General features: G+C 37.4%; 1 protein-coding gene across 1 annotated transcript in view; it reads right to left on the bottom strand.

Annotated features, from left to right (window-relative positions):
• The window catches only part of CNTN1 (contactin 1), a 252,855-nt gene that overhangs the window by 192,792 nt on the left and 44,695 nt on the right, over positions 1-15,368 (bottom strand). The window lies entirely within an intron of this gene.

The following is a 15,368-nucleotide window of genomic DNA, read 5'->3' as shown; positions in this document are numbered from 1 at the left end:
AATAGATTAGTGAAAATATTACTTTATGTAAAATTAGTCCATTGAGAACTGAACTAAATCATCAGTTCCTGCCACATGAACTAGCATCCCTAAATGTCAGATATTCATCCTGGTAAGATACTGATCACTTGGATTGAATTCAATCTGAAGTAAAATTAAAACCATTTCTGTTGCATTACACTCTCCCTGACCAAACTGCCCTTCCACAGAGGCAATTTTTTATGTTAAAAAGAAACACAAAACAAAGAATGCTTCTTTTAAGTCTAAAATGTCATAAATAATAAACATATCCTATTCATATTTTTGAGGTGCAAGCTTGTATTCCATGTTGAATTATTTAAATGATTTTATCTTGGTGCCTAGGGAATCAAAGTCTCTTTTGTAAAACCAATACAAATCATTTCACATGGCTTGGTAAAATTGGTACTCTAGACACAAAAAATGTCTATTTACCATAGCATGCCTAACAGTCCATCTCCTCATTTTTCTATTAAGCCTCCCTCCTGGGCTTAAAATCTGAAAGTTATAGAAAACCTATCCATCTGGCATGCATCCAGATCAGACCTACACAGTACTCTGACTTCTTGGATCCATTAGAGAGTGTGTCATGCTACCAGGGAGTCATCTCCCTTCTGAAGCCATACAGTAACAGTATCAAAATATGTATCTTGATGTTATGGTATATAGATGTGGACTTACGATTAGCTTAGGAATAAAAACATAATTCTCTGCTGAAGAGTCTGACCCACATCCCAGGATAAACCAGATAGCACTACACACTTTCAGACCTACCTACCTCAAAGGAAGGTGACGTTTCACTGCGTATAAATGGAAGTGAAAAGTGCAAGCTTGATGAAAGGCACTTTTTCTTTTTCTGTGGAGCTCGTGGTCACTATTAATTACAATTTCCCCAAACTGGAGGGGATTAAGAAGGATGACAACGTAAGGATTATTAACTTAGCTATAGGATTGTAAATGTGGGAGGCTAACTGTGCTGTGGCTTCTGCACCACCTGCCCAGAAAGGAGCTCTCCTAGAGAAAGCCCCATACTTTGGTCTGGCTGGCTCAGACCAGTAACTCCTGTAAGACAGACTCCTCCTGGGCCAAGGACGTTCCTTCACCTCCACCTTAGGAGAATACTGGACTCAGCAAATGCATGTCCTTTTCTGCCAAGAAGATTGTTGAGGCAGTCCCTTTTACTGCATCAATTCCCACCTACCTCTGAGGAGGTCAGATCAATCTTACTCTCCTTGACAGGGAGAAAACAAAATTCCTGCCCCCTGTTCCAGTCTTTGCTACAGATACTCAAGTGCCTTTCTATGGCTCTAACAAGTCTTGAAGAGTCTTCTGGTGCTTAAATCTCAACAAAAATATGAATTAGGAAAAAATAAATGCTAGTTTCCTTATGTGATGCTATTTGTAAGTTACAAGGTTCTCATTCACTTGTCTAGTTATTTCTAGAAAGCCTGTGCCAATAAAGAAATCACTTCTTCCATCTAGGGTCCAATAAGAGCTTGCAAAATAGTAAGCAAATTCTGCTGTGAAATCATTGATAAAATTTACACTGATCAAACTGGAAACAGCATCTTGTACTAATTGTACGTCCAATCTCTGACCTCAAGAGTGACCATGTCCTTCGAGCTCTCCCCTTGTTTCATGAACTCAGAGAAGGTCATTCATTTTTCCATAGCACAAAAGTACTACAAGAACAGATGCACACTGCTTAGGAAACTCTTGCTCCCTCAAGTGTGGTGCTTTGAACCTTGCTCCACCTCAGCACAATCCCTTGAAGGCAGGGAGCATATGTTTGTTCTGCATTGCAAAGCTGATGGATGTGCAACATCTACATTTGATTTATCATTTGCTGGCCACCGTTTTCTCTGTCTGTCCTCTCAGGAGCACAGATACATCAGTCATATAGTTATATATTAAAGCTAAGCGTCAAAATCAAAGGTTACTTAAGACACAATAACTCTAAAGGAAAGTTATAATTTCACTTCTAATGCCACCAAAAGACAATATCTCTCCCTTTATACCACTGTCAAACTCCAGTTCTGTTTGTGCCAAGGCTGAGTTCTGCCTCACAGCTGGCTGAAACGTGCCTGGTAAAATTTCACGTCTCCAGCTGTGGCTTGGTCTAAGTGGATAGCTTATGAAATCTGTCAGTATTGCCCAAGTCAGTAAGCTAAAAGCCAAAACCAGACTTAGAAAAAAAAAAAAATTATAAATGGTCCATGTTCTAGAGATTGATGGACTTTGAGACATGCTTATACTTCCCAAAAATCAAGTGAATTGCTTCAATGTTTAAAGTGTTACTAAACATTATTCCCAGTGAAGCCCCTTTACATGACTGATACACTGGAAAAAATCTTCTCCATAGCCAGGACATCATTTTTACTGCAAATCAGAACTGGTTTCTCCATGCTATTTCAGATCCCTCATTACTAGGCTAGGACTTAATTTCTTACATTTTCTGTTTACATGGTAATTCTTCAAAATAAATCAGGTAATGAAAAAACAAAATGGCACCAATTTTGCAATGTTTCCTTTCATTGCCCTTAACAAGTCAGTATTTGCTTATGAGTTACAATGAAATTTAGCACCAAACACACTGCAAAAATATACCTTTTCCACTTGGACAATGAGCTTATAACTTTTTGACAGTCAGTAAATTAAAGGTTCATGAAGGGAATTTATCCTGTATGCTACACATTCATTGTATCAACTACTCCAGGGAGTCCCCTATAGAAATAATATCCTGTAACAAAAATGTAACCATCTGCAGCAGGGGAATAAACCACTAATAACGATGATGAGGATTTTATGTGGATCTGTACAAACTGTTAATGTGTCTTTGCCTACTTATTTTTAGGGTTGTTGTTTAAGAATTTTTTTCTTTGTTTGTTTTCTTTCCTGGTCTAATTCCTGTAAGTATATATTTTTTATGAAAAAAAAAAGAGGTTGAGTACACTTTTTAAGGGTTGATATATCAGCTCATTAACAAAGATTACAGAGAAGGCTGGTCAACTCATCCAAAAGGCTGGTTTCAACTTGCCTTGAGTGGTCCAATCTACTGCTTCTTTTATATCTTATTTGTTTTTTTCAATAAAGAAACCTCAACAATCAGACCTAGCCAGCCATGTTTTTCTCAAATCTAATTTCTGCTGTGCTTTTTCTTTTAACAAGCTTGGAAAACTAGGGAGGGAAATAATTCCCCAACACCCATGACTACCCAGTACAGTTTTAAGAGAATCTTGACCAGAAACTCATTTTGCTAGACCATGGTGTTCTTTAGCAAGCAAACTACACTTCTGAAATTCACATAATTAGATAATTGCCAAGAAAGCTACACTTAGTAGACAAAAAACAGGAGGAAATCTGCTGCGATTCAGATGGACATGGTGACAGATTCCTTGCTAAAAGTAGGGCATACTCAAACTGGGAATGCTTTTAATAGCTTTTCACAGTTAAGTCTATTCAAATAAGTGAGACTCTAGGACAGCTGGGAAACAGCAAAAATACAGCAAGAGGCTAAATGCTACATTTAGTTTTAATTGACACATAGCAAAATTTGGAGGTCAGTTCTCTATATGCAATATCCTCCAAGAAAAATACTAGTATTTCATGAATTCTCATTCTTTTAATGTTAGAATCCTGTTGTGATTGGCTCTGCTGCTTCTGCATCCTTAAGATAGAAATACTAAACTTCTGATCTTCTGTGTCATACAATAATTAATACTATTATTGCTTTGATTCAAAAAGAAGTTTCATTTTTCAAAACTAAAGCTTTTTCAAAATTACAGTTTTATTTTCAGATTAGGAAATCCACTATGCAGCCTGTTACCTGAACAGGAAACTGATAACCTAAAATTAGACATTTTAGCTCTATTTGATGTTTTAGACCAGCTCAAGTAGCAGACAAGGTCTGGTACTCCAGGCATTCAACTGCCTGAAGCTTTAAAACAGAGCTGCAAAAGCACAGAGTCTCAGCATTTTGCTTAGTCCTAGGAAAAGGAAAAACAGAAGGAATATTAGGAAATAAAATAGACCAAGCACATGCTGATTTCCTAAAAAGTCAAGGTGTGCATCCTACCAGCAAATCAGCACTTATTAGCCTAGCAGGGTCATTGATGAGTCAAAGCTAATTAGTCCTGCTACACCACAGCTGACTGATAGTAACCCCCTAGCTCACCCATCCACTTAAAAATTATTGGGGTCTCCATTACATGGGTCATTTCCTTTTCTGCTCCCTTAGAACACAGTTGCCTACAACGCCACACTCTCTGGCCTGACAACTGGTTAAGGTGCTTAGTGGCCCCTGACCACATCAAAGATAGCCATTGCTGGTATTGCTAAAGACATCATCTCCCTCTCTGGTTTTCCAATCCAAAGAATGATAATTCTGACTCAAATGGGAATTTCTTATGCTCGTCACGACTGATTTGGAATTGATTAAAGAAAGTATCTGAAAACTTTTCTAAAGTCACTTTACTCTCAAAAAAATCTTCTGCCTTTTTTCCCTCACCTCAAACACTGCCTATATTAAAGTCTGTCTTGAGAATCCCCCTTGAGACATCACAGCTGTAGATGGGAGTTGAACTGTACCTCATTCTTGACAGATCTAACATCTGAAAGCATCCATAAACATGGAGGAACAATATAAGGCTTTGCAGCAGTGCCTTTTGCATGCTCTAACTGCAGAGTGTTTAGCTAGCTTAGCTACCAATTTGAACCTTCAAAAAATTGTACACGAAGTCTTCTATGCTTTATAGAAATTGCTCTTACAGAGTTCCCCAAAACATTCTAAATTATTTCTCACACATTTTAATTGAGATCTCTTGGCCAACCAAGAGATGCATAAAAGTCTGCATTTTAATTCCTCTCCAAGTTTAAATATATATAAGTTAGAACTGTTTCAGATCAAAGAATTTGAATTAAATAAAAAATAAAACCTACTTTTTCTCAGTGAAAAAAGAATCAGAAGATAAGGCAGATGAGCCTTGGTTAGAAATAGTTCGGTATTTATTTTCTTTTTTCACCCTGAAAAAAAGTTGGAAAAACATCCCTTTCAGTTATTTTTTTTGTTTGTTTTACTTTTGCTACTATTTACTTTGCAAGAAAAATCTTCTACTATGTACCTTCCAACTGAAGGACAGGAAACTGTTATGCCATTTTTCTCCTTTACTAACCATGGGACTTCCCCTCTACATTTTCCAGAGATACTCGGAGAAGCTACTTCTTTCCTGAGTAAAAGGAGAGGCAATGCCAATACAAAGTCAATAAAAATTAGGGGTTTTTTTAACTTCTATTTACTCTATGGATCCTCCCTTACTTCCATATAATTCTGTGGTATGCTTTGCTTGTGTTTGTGCAGGCCTTTGAAATAAACCGGTTTACAGAGTCATCACTGAATGCCAGTAATCTAGGAGGAAGCTCACCAGTGCTTTTCAACAGCATTTTTATCAAAGGAGCAGGAATGTCTCCTGTCATCTTGTAATGTCTCTTAATGCAAATGAAAAAAACAATGCTTACTTGCCACCAGAGACTGAGAATGTAATTTCCCCTCAGTATTTTCTACAGGAATTATTGTTCTACATCGACTTTGACTGCTCCATCAGTTCATAGCTTGCTGACAAAAAGCCTCCTATTTTAGGCCACACATCACCTTGAAAAGAACCCCTGAATGCTGGGAATAAGCAGTAACAAGAAAACAGCCAGCGTAGCACAATACTAACTGCTAAAAGGAACCGTCGATATTCTTAATAAGAATGCACTATCTGTCGCTGAATCTTGACAGACAAGAGTCAAAAACTATCCATTTCTGACGTAGAAAAAAAAATGCTAAAGTTTCATTTAGTTTCTTGTACAACAGCCGCTTTTCCAAACCCTCCTCAGCTGAAGTACTTCCAGGACTCTGGCACAGAACAGAGCCCAGCTTGCAGCAGATGTCACAGCACAGTATCGCCCCTCACATAAAGACTTTTATTTACATAGAAGCTCAATAATTCAATAACAACTTGAGTGTGCAGCAAATGGACTAATAAGAATGAACTTACAACATGGCAAGAATGACTACTAGAGACCCCGGGGCAGTTACCACAGTTCTAAATCCTTTCTAGCACTTGGGGAGGAAGAAGGGCCCATGATACCAGGAGTTGCAGCTTTGTGTGGCAGCCAGCCAGCTCTGCTCATGGAGTGAGACACACACAGGACGCCTGAGTCCCAGATCCTGCTAAACATGAAGGACGCAGTGACGCTGAATCACACTTGTGGAATAAAGGTCCTTCTTCCACCACTTCCCTTTCACATCAAAGTAGAGCTAAACTCTGGCATTTGAACTATTTTTTATTACTTTCTAGAGCAGCAAGTGCTACTCCAGCACTCCTACAGTTACCTTGTGCTTCCCCAATGACAGGCTTTTTTATAGCACAACATTTGATCGCGCTGCACAAACCAGCCCTTACAAAATATACATTATGCACACAAACAGCCCCTGAATAGCAGAGCTGGTTCTGGCAGCTGCACAACATTTTTATTACAGTACAACTACACCAGAGCCTACAGGAATGAAAATGTGAGCAAGAGAAGATTTACTTTTTCTCCATTGATATCAAATACTTTGAAATTACATGATGAAAATGATGCTTAGCTCCCTGCTGTCACTGCAGATGAATGCACACATAAAAATGAAACCCACTGGACCATGCTGTCATTTTTTCAAAGCACATCAACAACTTTGGGAGAGGCAAGGAGGACAGAAAGAATCATCAGCTTATTGCACTTCACACCATCAGTTTCTCACCTGCAGTGACCTATACAACCTGCAGGAATGCACGGGCTGCCAGGGGCTCCAGGATTAACTTTCACATGCTCTTTAGCAGCAAAAACAGTTTAAGCAATTGTCCTGTGTACAGACTTTCATCTCGAAATGGAGGAAAAATTATTTCCACTATTTTTGTTTTTGTTTTCCTCTACTAGAGGAAAGGTACAGGAAGCCTACATAGCTTAAAAATCTATGTTGTTTTAACAGCTGTCATTTATTTCCGTATCTTTTCATTCAAATATGCAACGTACAGGTCATGTGAAGACACACTTTTCTGCAATGAGATTCTACATAATAATGTTGCCGTTATCAGCCATTTCTGCCAAAAACTAGCAGGGGGAGCTGGAGTGGGGATGGGAACAAAACATCAGACCTGCATCACTCTTATTATTTATTAATATGCTTTTACTTCTGATTGTTCATCAAAGTAAATATTATACTTTACATTCCAACAACATAATCTAAAAATAGTACCTGTCAGTTTGGTTATAAAATGATTTCTTAAAGAAAAAAAAGGACAGTGAACTGAATTTATGTGACAACTAAACAAAAAAAAGTCTGCCAAGAAGAAACTTAATTTTTTGTTTAGCTCCTTACTAAAGCAGAATCTTTTTTAATTAATGCAAACTGTAAGAAATATCTGTTATAACAATCTAGTTTTCTACAAGGCTCCAGTTTCTTGTGTCGCTGTGTCTAGAGAACAGCATCCTACTTGTAAAAGCTAGACAGCTCAGGCAACGCAGTAGCTCCCACGCAAACCAAGATGCCTCCAAGAATGCCCCTGCTGCACATTACCTGCACTAACTATGCACACCTACACACATCTCGTGGAGTCTACTGAGGGCAGAGCATTGAGGGGCCACAGTGCACACTTTGTATGTTGTAAGGCATACAAGATACTCTAAGCATCATCAGCACTGAAGAATGATAGATAGCCACAGCCAGTTGAATTTGTGGATTCTGGAAAACCATAGGAAAATATTTGGTTTGCCCAATTTCACAAAAAATATTTTGTTTCCAGGCCTGCTCAGCATTAAAGTCCATCTGCTAGGATTCTGAAGACGGGATGGAAATCATAGCTGGTGCTTCTCATCCTCACCACAGCCAGAACAAGCCGCAGCGCGACTGCAAGGTAAAATTGGTTACGTGAGTTGATTCCAGACAAAGATTGCTGCAGACCACTGCGTACGACAACAAACATTTACTTACACAAAAAGATATATGTTTCTAATGTATTGCGCCTAATAAACTAACAGTCATTTTTAGGATCCATGTTTCTAACAGAGTTGTCAGTATTCTGACTCATGGAAAATACTTACATCTTATTGAACTTGGCAGTGTAGAAATGGTCTTTTTAAAAGGACATTGCTGAGCTATCTGACATTACCACAGGTACATAATGCAGCTAAAAACGTCTGCTTTATTTTATATCTTCTAGATAGACTTTTGAACTATATCCATCTCCTACCTACTCACACACTTACTCTGATTTTTGTGCTTATCTCCTATATTATCAGCTGCATTTATTAAAAAATGTATCTCTAGAAATGAGTGATTCTGTACCTCATCAAGGGGAGTAGTAAGTTCATATTGATATTAGTACATCCTTTTAAAAATCTGTGCTTTCTTAATTCATTCTACAGAGTGCAAGCTCTAAGGACAAGTAAAATGTTGACCCATATGTGACTACTCTGCAGTATTTGAATTTTAAGCACCATTCACATGGTATTTCTATGGCCTACAATACAGACTAAAGTCTGTTTTCAAAAGGAAAGAAACCTCCTACAAACTTGGGGGGCTGGGTCAGTCTTCACTAAGCATGCTAAAAATGAAAATACATATAGACACACACAATAGTATAAAATCAAAGCGACTTCTGTTTTTCTAGTGTATTTTTTTCTTTTCATATGAGGCTTTAAAAGTGGTATTTGGTTACTGCCTGCCAAAAGAAAATCCAGTGAACCTGAGCTGAAGGATTCCTTAAGCTCTTTGGGAATTCATGTCTCAGACCTTCCTTCCAGTCCTGTTTCAATCTTCTCTATGTGGCTGGAGTATTTGATTGTGTGCTAGTTTCTGCATTCAGAAAAGCCACAGTCTGGAACATGACTTGCAGCCAGACATACTCTTTGACAACACCTTTAAGCATAAAGCCCAATGACTTAGTTGGCTCAAAAAAAAAAGAAAATGATGATCCTCTTCCATTTTAGTGCAGTTCAAAAGGTCTTTACAATAACCTGTGCTTTGGAGACCTCAGGAAAGTAAAAATGGTAATTTATGATGAAAAGAGACAATGACCATCAATTTTTCTTTCTTTTTCTGCAGAGTAAAAGCCTTTAATTCAGAAGGTTTTCCTTTGTAACTGGTGGTGCAGTCATTTATTTGGTGATAAAGAACTGGATAGTATTCAACCAATGCCAGAATTACCAGGTTTTACTTAGCAGACAGTCAAACACAGGCACTGATGGCAGGCCCTGGAGCGTGCTTCCCCCACAGCCGCAGCCGGCACTTCTCGCCTGAGAAATGACTTGGGGAAGCCAGCAGGCTTTAGAATAGATTGTTATTAATTGTAAAGCCTCTACTATCTTACGAGCAGCATATTTAAAACACATAATCAGATATATTTCCCTGGAGGTGTTCAAAGAACGTGTAGACGTGGCACTTCAGGACATGGTTTACGTGGTTTAGTAGGCATGGTGGTGTTAGGTTGATGGTTGGACTTCATGATCTTGGAGGTCTCTTCCAACCTTAAGATTCCATGATTCTACGATTTTATTATTGTAAAATTATTAGTTCTTCATATATTTGTACACCAGAGACAGATTACTTCCTCAGACAGCATAGATAAGGCAAACAAATGCTTAGACCTAAGTGCACACAAACTCTTACCAAGGACAGCAGAGCATGCTTGAGTTTCATTCCAGAACAATGTCAGAACAGCATATTTTAAGATACCTTAGGCAGCCTTTTTTTCAATAAAAGTGGGTTATCTCTGTCAGTTTTGTTTCTCTTATGAGGAAGGAAAGAACATAGGGTCTTGTGAAGTTTTCCATGGCAGCTCTCAGTCCCCATTTCCAGTGCTGCTGTCACAGCCGGGGGCAGAACTAACGGGGGGCAAAGGCCAAGCGTTGTGCATACTTTCAGTCTCAAATACTGAATCTTACACTTTTGGGGCATCTGTTTTGTTATGATCCCAACCCAAAAGCTGTGGGTAAATAAAGGGCAAGAAGATGTAGCTGAGTCCCAAGAATGAAACAGTAACATCAGAGAACTTTTCCCTTTGGTCTTGAGGAGACTGATCAAAACCCACCATAAATGTGAAACGGAACTATATTTTTACTCTATAAAGAGAATTGACCAGCAACACAAAAATAGGATAGCAAAACAGTAATTTTGTCTCCATTATGGGAATTGTATCACCCAAAATAAACAACTTCTTAATATCCACCAGCTGCATGTAAGAGTTATTTCCAAGGCTGACGACTGCCTGCGCTATTTATGTAATTTTGAAGTCTGAAATATTTATGCTATTAAAATCCAGCATGTGGCAGAGATCTGGCTTTGTTTGAAGCAGTCCAAAGCACAGACTAGACCCTGATGATTTTTTTTTTTCTAATGCCAATGGCAAAATATTACTTTATTGAATTCCTAGCAAGTAATTGTTTTACCGAAAATAACAATCCAGGAATCACTGGAAGAACCAGTTTGACAGTGAAACAAATTAAATGTAAAAGAATTATTTCCATATAAAGGTAAACACATTGTAATTTTCTTATTTCATCTGATCTTCCTTAGTCATCTACCATTCTTATTATGCTTCTATGTACTTTTTTCCCTGCATGTACAGTATTTATTTTCAAACTGTCGAAGTTTAGCCATGCAAATTGCAGAAAATACTACAGCTTTATTATTTATTTTTCTGTATGATCCTATCAAAACTTCTGTCAAACCTCCCTGTTTCCATATCTGACCATGCTGCTAGCAATCTTGGAGGGATGGAGAGAACCAAAAGAGATGATAAATTTTCTCATTTCCTCATCTAATTTGCTGTCCAATCTCACTGCATATAGAGAACTCATCTTTATTTTCAACAGTTCACAAAAAGAGGGTAAACTGCAAATCCTACACAAAACATTTGTCATTTTGCCTACTGTCTAAAGTGAATTTAATTTGTTAACTATTTGAGAGTTTTCCTCTCTGGCTTCAAGAAATTAGGTTAAAAGATGCATCTCCAAAGGAGAGAGAGATATATACACACACGCATGTGTGTGTGTATGTTTATGCACATACACACTATACTTTCCCGCACTTCTAAAGAGTTGAAGAACAGTAACTGTTGAAAGCGGAGTCATCTTACAAAATGTGCATCTCGACTCTCAAATAATTTAGAGACACTGACATAGTACTTGGGACCAGAAGTTCCACTATTTTACTGGGAAACACCTCTTAAGACACTATTTCAAAACTGAAGATACTTTTATAAACTGTAATACAAATCTCAAAGGTAAGAAGTCTAGTCTTGGAAGACACAAGGAAAAACTAGCTCCAGCACACAATTTACAAAGTAACAGGGAGCATCTCCATTGCTAGCTACATTTGCAAAATCACGTTTAGAATCTCTGAACTCAACCATCTGCATTTCTATTCCACGTGTTTAGAAGTAAAGTTTAAATTTGTGCCAGTGAGAGCAGTCTTATTTAAAACTGGTGAGCCACACACCATCCTCATTTAAAGATATGAACCTTCAACGTGTCTAAAATGTTTTCATGTATGCACATGCAAATTATTATAATTTGTTTAAGATAAATGTCAATGCTTTCATGGTTAATTGACATAGATTATCTAGCATTTATAATTTCATTTTGCTCTATTCCCTGCTCCTTTTGCATTCTGAAGGAAAGAAGGGCAGTTTTTCAGCTGACCTAATGAAAACAGAGCCACGACAAATGAGAAACCAACCTGTGTGCAGTGGAGTCCAGCTGGAGAGAATGCTAATTCTGTGCCTCAATGCTGCCTTCAAAGAGATTATTCAAGCCTCTCTCTGACATGGAACACAGCGATCAGCCAGCAAATGCTAGAGATGAAAATAACCTTTATCTGTTTTAACAAAAAGGTGAACTAAAAAAAGCAGTCAGTCATGCCCTGAATGTTTACTATTAGCAATGAACAAAGTGACCTTATTTAGTGTTCATTCAATAACTTTCATTGATAAGTTTGCTACTGCAGATTTTTCAATTATTAAATCAGTATCATTTATCTATATGATGCAAAAGGAGCAATAAAATAAGCAACAGGGACCTGACTTTAAAAAAGAAAATAAATTACCTGGTACTGAGATCTAGCAAATGCCTAAAAAATCTTGGAAACAGATTTAAGCTGTGATTTTGCACATGAAGACCATACACACCAAAGCTCTGCAACTACTGTCCCTGTAAACCAGGTGCAGTGATTCACAGAATTCAGGTATCAAATACACAAAAGCACGAGGACAACCCTGATGAAAAGACATGGCTCGGCCCTAATCTGTCAAAGACGCATGAATAAACCAAACTCAGAAAATTAATCAAAAAGACTAAACATCATGAAAACCTTTTTAAGATGACACAATGTACCACTCGAGAAATGGCCTAAGATTTCTGAATTTTCATCTGCAGAAAAACAAAATATCAAAGTGATGCACAGTACCTAGCCTGCACTACCACGAATGCACCCAACTCATTAACAAATACTAACTTTCGCTCATGAAACAGTATTCTTAATGCATTTTAAACTTACAGTAATTAGTGATATAGAAAAGTCAATATATTTTGTCTTAGTCTAATTAAATCAAAAAAGATCTTGATGAAAGCAGACTGATACTATCTGCTGTAGAAATATTTATAAATAAAGTGATGACTATAGTGTCCTCTTAGTGAAGCAGAATATCACACAGTAATAATCAAACCTGGCAGTGCCTTCCAGGACTTCTGAGTACATAATGATATTAATATCAAGCTTTCATTAGTGCTTTCTATCAGCAATATAAAAGCATTTTAGAAAAAAAGAAGCATCAGTATTTCCATTTTACATATTGGGAAGTCAGATACAAAAATAATCTGACAGGGTTAAACATCAAGAAAAGACAAAGGCCATCTCTATGCACTGAAGATTTTCTGTAGTTACAGGCAATTGTTCATCAAATTTTATAAGCATTTGATCTCTCATTAGAAAACAAAAAGACAAAACTAATTAAAAAAACAGTATTTAACAGTATGGACACACTAATGGCAAATTTAAACATCCATCAACATGTGAAAGTAGGATTTTTAAAAAATTATACTTTCATTTTGTGGTTGGTCTTGATAAATTAAATCATAAACACTGAAAATTATGAAAATTGTGCTATAATTACACTGAACTCTATTGTGGGGTCCTACTGAACAGAAATGTGTTGTGCCCTTAGAAACAAGGGAAGATTAGATTTCTAGTGAGATTTTTACATGTTATCTCTAGAAGTCATGTTATTTGGACTAGTACAACTGTGATGCATTACTGTCAGCACAGTAATATGGGGCTGTGAGTCACAGTGAGAAAAGGTCCCAATTTTGTCATGACAGGGAACAGGACCGCCACTGATCGTGCTGGCAAAGATACTCTTTTGCCTGGAGTTCAGAACCCATTTCAGTGGCTTTTCATTTAAACTTCTCTCATGCCTTTCTTATTTTAGTTAAAAAATAAAAACAGGCATGTCTTAAGGAAATTGAAAAGATTTTAAAGGCTTGCTACAAAATCACACAGTGTGCTCAACAGAAACCACGCCCATGAAGGCTGTGTCTTTGTCATTCCAGTCACTGACAGCAGGGAGTAGCTGCCATTATAACACAAAGGTAGATCTACACAGTGGCAGTCAGAAGATGCTATCGCTGCAAACAGCATTTAGACGATGAATTCCACAGATTTTTTTGGAAGAGGAATATTCATAAAAGTTAAAATGAATTAGCAAAACCTTAAAACTAAAGCTACCAACTGTTAATTTTTCCTGAGCTTTTCTGCCAGGAGCATCCCCAAAAGGTCACAAGTCCTAATTCAAATATTTGAACAGTGCTGAGCACTTATCCTTTCCTAAAAAATACAAACTGACTGTTAGAAACAAAACTTCGCATAAACATAGGCTTGGATCTAATTTTTTTCTGCTTCTCCGCTACTGAAAGAATCACCTTAAAATTCAAATTAATTTTCTACTTTCAGAGATCCTTCTAGAAAACATTTTCTTACTGATCTGTTAAGAGGAACTACAATTTCCAAGGGGGGCTGCTCTTATTCCACTCCATAAGGTACACTTTGCAGAGAGATCTTTAAGGCAAGCTAGTGCTACTTTGCCATATTGACATTAATCCTGATATTCAAAGTTGAACATACCCAAGTATTTATATTCCTGTATCCAAATGTCAAAGTTAGCATTTGGAGAATCTGGACAATGATTAATAAAATGTCTATGTGACTAGTTGTACCAGTGGCAACCTACGTGCCACTGGCTACTCTTGTGGCATAACATTTTCAGTGCTGGTTGGCTCTGACATAGACCTTGAGTTGTCAAGCAGTAGCCATCACCCCATCGCAAGGGGACTTGGAGAACTTCTGGACAGCTTCAACAGTTCATTTCATACTGTAAACATTGTTGCAGCCAATGTTGGCGAAAGCAGCAATAAACATGCAACTAAGATGCAACTAAGAAATTAGGTCAACTAAAATCACTTATTGGGGAAATTATACTATTTTTCAATACAGTATGCTGGAAATATTTTATTTATACACACAGATATATATGTATTCCTTGACACGTGCACTACAGTGTCCTCAAGGAACAAAAAAAATCTCAAACTGAAAGATACTTAGCCTGAAAGGAGGTAGGGGAAGGAAGAAAATATAGAGCTTCAACTGACTTGTGATTTGTAAATTGAAAAAGCCAAACCTTGTCAAATCTTTCTATTAATAAGCAATGACTAAAATTTAATTTAGGAGAGATATCCACACACAGAGAATTTTTAAAAGACAATCTGTTTATAGAAAGAAGCACCAAGAAAAGGTGGAGCAGAATAGAAAGCAACATGTCACCTTCCTTCAGTATCATCACCCAAACAAGATGGATGTGGAAAGGTCTCCTGAAGGTCATCATACTAACTGCTGGTGAAAACAGACTGCAGCATTTGGAGGTGTGCCACACAGGAGTTTCCAGTGTATAGTTAATACTGGAAGTTTCCCCACACAACTAATTTGCTCTATTTAAATGGCTTACATCTTTTGGTCCCTTGTCCATATTTGAGAAATTTAATGTGTAATTTTTAGTTCACTATAATGAAGCAGGAAGACCACTTAGCTGTACTTTCCTCTGTAGACTACAGTGAGCAGGTTTACTAAATCTGTTTCATCAAACAGGCATTAAAAATCTGTTGCTGGAGCTAAAAATTTAAGCCAGTGTCTGCCCCTTCCAAGAACTGAATCTTAAAGCAAGAGACTCCTGTGACAATCCTACTAGAAATAATGGGTTTTTAGATGTCTAAAATTGCTG

The sequence above is a fragment of the Chlamydotis macqueenii genome, chromosome 1, assembly GCF_036417535.1.
Source record: "Chlamydotis macqueenii isolate bChlMac1 chromosome 1, bChlMac1.mat, whole genome shotgun sequence".
Classification (NCBI taxonomy): Eukaryota; Metazoa; Chordata; class Aves; order Otidiformes; family Otididae; genus Chlamydotis; species Chlamydotis macqueenii.
This window is presented reverse-complemented; position numbering and strand designations above follow the sequence as displayed.